This window comes from Chelonoidis abingdonii, chromosome 4, assembly GCF_003597395.2.
Source record: "Chelonoidis abingdonii isolate Lonesome George chromosome 4, CheloAbing_2.0, whole genome shotgun sequence".
Classification (NCBI taxonomy): Eukaryota; Metazoa; Chordata; order Testudines; family Testudinidae; genus Chelonoidis; species Chelonoidis abingdonii.
In genome coordinates, this window is record NC_133772.1 from 55,165,427 (window position 1) to 55,173,169 (window position 7,743).

The 7,743-nt window shown below is 43.6% G+C and overlaps 1 pseudogene; it reads right to left on the reverse strand.

Annotated features, from left to right (window-relative positions):
* Positions 1-6,896: 6,896 nt before the first annotated feature.
* LOC116831658 (U2 spliceosomal RNA) lies at positions 6,897-7,097 on the reverse strand (annotated as a pseudogene).
* Between the last annotated feature and the right edge of the window lie 646 nt (positions 7,098-7,743).

Below are 7,743 nucleotides of genomic sequence, written 5' to 3' on the forward strand. Positions count from 1 at the left end.
GAGGTCCCTTCCAACCCTGATATTCTATGATAGCCCAAAACAGTGTATGCCCAAGTTACCTAAAAGACCACTTCTCCATCTCCAACCCATTGAACAGCCTCTGGACTTGGCTGTCCAAGTGTGACACTCATGGACGCTGAAGGGAGGGTTTCATAATATTTTACCCCTGCTGGCATTATGGTCATGTACAAACCTGCCCACATTTAGAAAGAGTTGCAAAGCTTTCAGCTGATTATAAACATTCTTCTCCATTCTCAGTTTGAAAGGTACTGGGAAGCACAGTGTTCCTGTTTTTTTTAATTAAGGACTCAATTTAAACCAAGTTAACTGTATCTAGATATCACTGTGATGGGTGTCATAATAATAAAATAGTTCTCCAATGGTGAGTATGGTGTAAAAGAGGACTTCTGCAGTTACCTTATGTCTCAGAGATGGTAGTTTCTAAATCCAGAGTTGAAACACACACTGAAAACATGTATTGAGCTAAAAGCCACACGACCATGTACTTATGACTTTTTAAAATAAATCCTATACAGTCAATACCACTGTCCTGCCACCTAGATGAGTCATATAAAAATTAAAATAAATCAAATTTTACCTAAGGAGTTGTCAGGGTCCCCCCGCCCCTGCACTCTGAAATCTGGGGTACAGATGTGGGGACCAACATGAAAGACCCCCTAAACTTATATTCTACCAGTTTAGGTTAAAACTTCTCTAAGACACTAATTCCTTAGACTGATATTGCTGCCACCACCAAGTGATTTACACAAAATATTCAGGGAAGGATCACTTGGAATCCCTAACCCCCAAAATATTCCCCCAAGCCCCTTCACCCCCTTTCCTGGGGAGGATTGAGAACAGGGCTGTCCAGATGGGGGGGCAAGTGGGGCAATTTGCCCCAGACCCAGGGTCCCGCACAGGCCCCCATGAGAATATAGTATTCTATAGTATAGCAACTTTTTTTTTATGGAAGGGGCCCCCAAAATTGCTTTGCCCCAGGCCCCCGGTATCCTCTGGATGGCCCTGCTTGAGAATAAAATACCAATCATTTGCCTTAGCAACGTGTGCACAGATCTGATCCTTTATCTTCAGGACACTGAAATCAATCAGGTTCTTAAAAGAAGAACTTATTTTCAAAAGTGTCTGAGACGCTTAGGCTGGAATTTTCAAAGAAACCTAAAGAAGTCTAGTTGCTCAGGGAGCTGAGCAATAACTCTTAAGTTCCGTTGAAAATCACAGCTTTAGGATCCTAAATCTCACTGAAAGTTGATGAAACTGAAGCTCATAGAGGCCTACATCACTTTTCAAAATGGTACTTAGGCTTCTAAGTCACTTAGGTGCTTGAGAAACTCTTACTATTAGTCAAATTGCCTTCCCCCCAGATACAGCTAAAGTGACTTTATGTGAGTGAAGTGTGCTTGGCTGTCATGTTAGTAGTGGACTTCCCCATGCAATGGCTGGGCTGCCTATGGAATGAAAAAACAGTTGCAGCTCCTCTGTGCTGCTCATGTTGGGTGTTAGTGACATTGGAACTACATAATTATGGATTCTCAAGGCCTTTCCCTTGGCTCTCACCCATCACTTCCCTCCAAGAATGATTTATGAAGGACCAGCATGGAGACGCCTTCTGCTGCTCTGCAGATTCCCACACAGCTGCTTTGCCAGTAAGTACACTCCTTGGACTCTCCACATTGGGGTGACTTTTCACTAGCCTACATTCCCAGCACATAGAGTACATCCTGGATTTTTTTTTACAATCATTAACAGTGTTAATGCTGGGATCAGTTAAACCACTGTCAGTAAAAAATATGTAAAAAGGGAGCAGGGGGAGCACGCTTCTCAGAGGAAACTTTATGCTGAGTTTTTACCAAGGTAAATCTTTGCATCTGAGTTCTAAACTCCTACAGAACACGGGCTTCACTGGAATATTCAGAAACCCAGAATTTGCAATGGTATTTAGCAGGTGTTGGTTCCATGCCACAGCTCATCCATTTGCCAAGACTAGATGAAGAAACTGCCTAGGGAATACAGGTTACTGGTTTCTAATTTTGTCTAACTACAATCCAGTGTTTCTTCTTCTGCTTGCCTTTGGTAGTTAAAAGTGACTCGAAAGCCTTCACTTGTCTATGACTGCATGTATGATGCAATTATTATTTATAAATCAAACTACATACTAGGAATAATGTTCATGCTGATGAGTGCTCTGTTGTAGCTAACAGTAAAATCATTCTAGGTTACAATTCTTTCCAACAGTCAGAGGTGTGGATTCTGAAATGATTCTGTTCCACTAGACAATTCATTACACTAAAAATGCATCCATTTTGTTCTATTCTGTTCAGGTTCTTGTACTGCGCTTCTCACCATAGACTCAAGGCTCACTTAGGACCTGATTTTCAGTGATGATCATTTATGAATTGAGCCTGCAATTCTGCACCAACAATGAATCGAAGTGAATGAATGAACAAGACTTAGGTGAATAAATTAATAGGCAGCTAGATGTTTAAAGCTCCCGATTGTGTTTGCAGTTCACTGTGGATGCAGCAGTGTATGAGCAAAAAACTGCATCCACTCAAGTAGAAGTTGTCTTGAGGTCTGCCTGGAAACTTCAAAGTGACAAGAAATGACTACAACTGTGTGAAGTGCTGTATATATTAGAGTTTAAATACAAATAAGACAAAAAGGACCTATGGGTATGGTAGTGTGGGAGGTGGGATGGTCATAGGAAGGCAGGGTGGCCTGGAGAAATACGCTCAGAGCTGGAAGTCAGTGCTGAGTTCTAATCCTGTCTCCACTAGTGATTTACTGTGAGGTCCTGGAGGGTCACTTCACCTTTCTGCATCAATCCCCATGCCCGTAAAATGGAGATGATAATCCTTACCTCACAGTGAGGTTGTGAGGATTCATTGGTTAAAGCATGTTGTTCTTTGAGCAAAGACAATCCCTAAAAAATGTTAAGTATTACTATATCAATTAGGGTCTGTCGACAAATTTCAGTATCATGGACAAATGGTAAAACAATTACATATTAATTAATTAAATTCTCTAGGATTAAGAGAAAAAACAATCAACATCTGAGGCTATGTATGTGATTGAGTGACTGACTTCATGCGGTTGAAATCTTGCCTTTGGTCACAAGTGAAATGAGGTCTCACAGTCTAAAGTAGACATTTGTCCACTACTACATCACAAACCACCATCCTATTTGATAAAAGCCCTACATGATTGTTTAGAAGCTTGAGGTTCCTGTCATCACAGGTGTCATGATCACATGGAGCATTGGAAGCTGCCCAGAGGGTAGAAAATGTTGCACTATGCTATACTCTGGCAAAGGATAAAAATTATCCAGTAGTTCAAGTTGCAGTCATCACCATCCATCTTCTGGCATTGCCTCTCAGTAAAGCCTGTACTGCTATTAAAGAAAATTGGTGAGTTTGCTTCTCCCCGTCTGTTGGCAACATTGCTTTTCTTGATGCATATCTGTTAGGATCACTGGTTCATCATCTGTGCAAGCCACTTTATACTCTGGCTTGGGGGAAGCTTGTGTTATGACTTGTATATATACAGGATATAATGAATCATAGGCATATAAGCAAAAAAGCCAATTTGCAATCAGATGAGGCTTCATGGCAGCCAGTCCATTCACTGGAGCTTGCAGAGCCGCATAATTCTGAGTTTTTGTTTAAAAGAGGCCCCATAGACTAAACAAATTATTTTAAAGACAAGCGAGTGATAATGTAAATTTAAATGTAATGTGTTACTCTGTGATCAGAGGAGAAAATCAGTAGCAGAAGAGACCCTCATATTAAAATGAACAGCGTAGCCCAGATTCTTAGCAGTTACCTTTTTCTAAATCTGGAATAACTCATCAGAATCTGGCCCACACAGTTAGGGCCAGCTCCAGCTTTTTTGCTGCCCCAAGTGGCAAAGTGGGGGGGAAAAAAAAGATAGTTCCCCAATCGGTGGCACTTTGGCGGCAGCTCTACCACGCCACTTCATTCTTCAGCGGTAATTCGGTGGCAAGTCCTACGCTTCCAGAGGGACTGAGGGACCTGCTGCTGAATTGCCACCGAGACCCAGACATGCCGCCCCAAGCACCTGCTTCCTTTGCTGGTGCCTGGAGCCAGCCCTACCCACAGTGTCTCCAGAATCTTTTACGCATTGATTTTTTCCCCCACAAACTTCCTTTCACAACACAGATCAGATCAGAACTATCTGTGAAATCTGGCTTATTAAGCAATGGCAGTGTATTCTTTAAAGATCCTGCCAGGTGTTATGCACCTCATGAAAGCTTAGCACCTCACAGGGTCATTACCTAAACTTTTCAGGTGCCTGGAACAAGTTAGTGTACAGTACTACAGACCTCAACTAACATCTGAAAAGTGATGGCCAGCAGAGCCTCGCTACTGGTTAGTAGACGCCATTGTCTGAGTCTTTTAAGGGAAAGGGGTGATGAGAGTACATATCTTCCCAGACTTTTCATTTTCCTGTTGATATCTCCTTCTTACTTCTGGTTTTTCCCAACTCTATTTACTGTGCGTGGTTGCACCTGTGCTGTGCTATGAATGGAGAATGCTATAAATAAGAGCAAAATAATACAGATCATATTCTGGCTAGGCCTCCCGTGTTCAATTTGTTTTATCTGCCTCTGTTATGTGTTTGATATAATTTCATATACACCGTAAGGTTTTTGTGTGTGTATCTAGATGTCTAATGTAACTTTGACCTCTGCATGCAACAGGATTAAAAATCTTTCCTCCTTTGGTTTTTACTTTCCAGTCAACTGGTTCTGCAGAACACAGAATACTTGTCTCCACTGTTGCTGACTTCCTTGGGTCAGTAGTTTTGGGTAGCCTTTCCCAGTACCTGGGTGAGTTCTGCCATCAGCATGTGACTTTATGGGAGCTGGGTGTAACAGGAACCATTAGAGTCAATATATACTGACCTCAGCCTTGTGATAGGGGAATTAACCTTTGGAATCCTGACCTGGGTCACATAAGTAGCAGCTGGAAATAAAGTTCAATCCTTTACCAGCATTTCTGTGTCACACTCTTATTACACTGAGTGCACGCATCCAAACTAAGTAGGGTATAAACAAATAAGCCCAAATTCTGCTCTACTTTATGCACAAGGTGATCGCTCTGAAGTCAATTGCAAGTGCAGAATTTGTTTCAGGAAAGAGGGAGCTGGTTGTGACATCTCTACTTAGGTTACCTAACACTTTCTGATTCTTGCAACCTTTTTCTGAAAAGGTGTAACACCTCCATTATTTGCAACAGGCCTTTGAAATTGGGCATGGGTAAAGCTGTCTGGTTAGAACATTGAATTATTTCTGTCAATTTAAATAATAACAAAAAGATACCTGTACAAAGCTCTAGGGGCCCTAACATATAACAAGTACTACAACAAAATCTTATCAGCATTAACAAAACCATTCAAAAAGGAATTCTGCCAGTGAGCCACCTACAAAAAAGCTCCTCCTCAGTCCATCATTGTGGGAAGCAAGCCCTCTGCTCCCTCCAACAGATGGCTTTTGCTGTGTTCCCTGAAGGTCACCAAATCTGGGGAAGCAAGTTCTAAAGACCCCCCTGCCAGCCACCCCCTTTCTTTTATAATGACTAGGTCCCACACTGGCAAGGAAAGGTTGCGTCTTCTTAGCCAGACACAGATGGTAAAAAAGCTGCCTATGTTACCTCTGTGGTATGCTAATCAAACAGCATGAAAAATATCACCCTGCAATTCATAAACCAGGAACAGGTTTTTTTTCACATATCACATTGAACATTTGAAAAAAAGGCATAAGCAGAAATGATTACCTGTTTTGAACAACTAAACTTTTTTCTTTCTCCCTCTGCAGAACTCACCTGCAGGGATGATTTGGCCAGATGTGTGCTCACCTGGAAGTGTTTCCAGACAACAGATCCAACTGCTGAGGTCACTTTGGATGTTCCCTGGGTGTAGGGATGGGGTGGAAATTGTCATTCTAGTGAAGTAACCTTACTCAGGGTGACTGTCTGTACCCACTGAACAGAGAGAACACCAGATGATGGGATGAGTAGGACAGACCAACATAAAAAAATACAGGGTGAGGTGGGTAAACAGTTCCCATCTGCAGTGCCAAACCCAAAGCTAACAATTCTATCCTCAGTGGGGGCTAACAATAGGACTCTACTGAGTTCCAGACTTCTCTGGAAGAGAATTATTCTCTTACTCACAGTCTCCTGTAATACAAGTAGATTAGGACATCATTCGGACCCTGCCTGCTCCACCTTCCAAATAGGATTAACCCCATACTAATAATCAGAACCCCAAGACCAACATTCAGCCTCATGGTGTGATGATTTGGGAATCTGTCTGTTTAATTATGAATTCCATGTGAGGTTATGACCTCTCAGTATGTATCTTTATCAGACTGCAAACTCCATTTTGAATATGGGGGCTAGTTGTCTTTTCTGTGGTCTCTTTGCCTCCTTGTTGGACTGAAGTTCCATGGTGAAGTGATACAGGACTAACAATAAAGGGTTGTTAAGCAAGGATGGTCTTCTGTTCACATGCAAACATCCGAGACATTAGACTGGATCTCCACAAGAGAACTGGTTTGTCTGAGAAGAAGTTGCCTGGCAATCAGGGCCGGCTCTAGGTTTTTTGCCGTCCCAAGCAAAAAAATATTTGGCTGCCCTCTGCCCCAGCCCTGGGCTCCCCTCCACACTCCCCTGATGCCCCAGCCCTGGGTTCCCCCACAACCCGGAACCCCCTGCTGCCCCAGCGCTGGGCTCCCTCCTCTGCCCCCCAGTGCACTCCCTCCAGCTGCACTCCCCTGCTGCCCCAGCCCTGGGTTCTCCCCCACAATCTGCACCCTCCTGCTGTCCCAGCCCTAGGTCACGGGTAACTTGCTCCCAGGGTGGGTCATTCAGCAGGAATTTTGGATGTGGCACTGCAATACCAGGTCAATGCATGGGATGGACAGAGCAAGCTCCTATTTCGGCCCCCTGTTTCAAAAATCAATTTAATATACAGTCCTCAAAGAAAGGACATATCAGATATTAAACTGATAAGAACAGATTTAAAAATTTTATTAAAATAAATGTTTGAAATGAAATATACACAGGTTGAGAGGGAAGGTACTGTACATCTGGGGTCAGGCTTGGGTTATGGGGGGTTACAGATATCGTTTGCAAGGATGGAAAAAGTACATACATATTGCATAACTGGCATAGACCCAGATTGGGATGCAAGAGTTTTTAAAGTGTCAGTGAATAAGTAGGCTCGGGTTCGCCCCCCCATGGAATGAATAAGAGGATCCAAGTCAGTATCGGTGGAGTGTATAGGTACATGGGTGGGGTGCGTCCCTTGGTCCCTCAGGGAAGGAAGTGGGTTATTTCCCTGGTCGGCTGTCTCAATTACTCAGTGTGGTATTGGCGGTGTCCAGTGATGTGGTTGATATAAATGTCTCTGGACCACCTGATGGCGTCGGACACCATGAGCTGTCTCATGAGCCTGGCGTAGCGTCGACCAATCCCACATGCTCTCAGAACTGGCTTGTTGCGGGGGTCCCATGAGCCCAGGGCTCCCACGATCAGGGCGTGTACCTGGACTTCGTAGCCCTGGGCTCTCAGGGTCTCAGCCAGCGGGGCATACTTCGACCCCTTCCGTGCTCGGGCCTCGTGGAAGGCAGGTGACCGGTTTTCAAAAGGCACTGTGACGTCTACCAGGAGGACCTTCTTCTTTTCTCCGTCCATCACGATG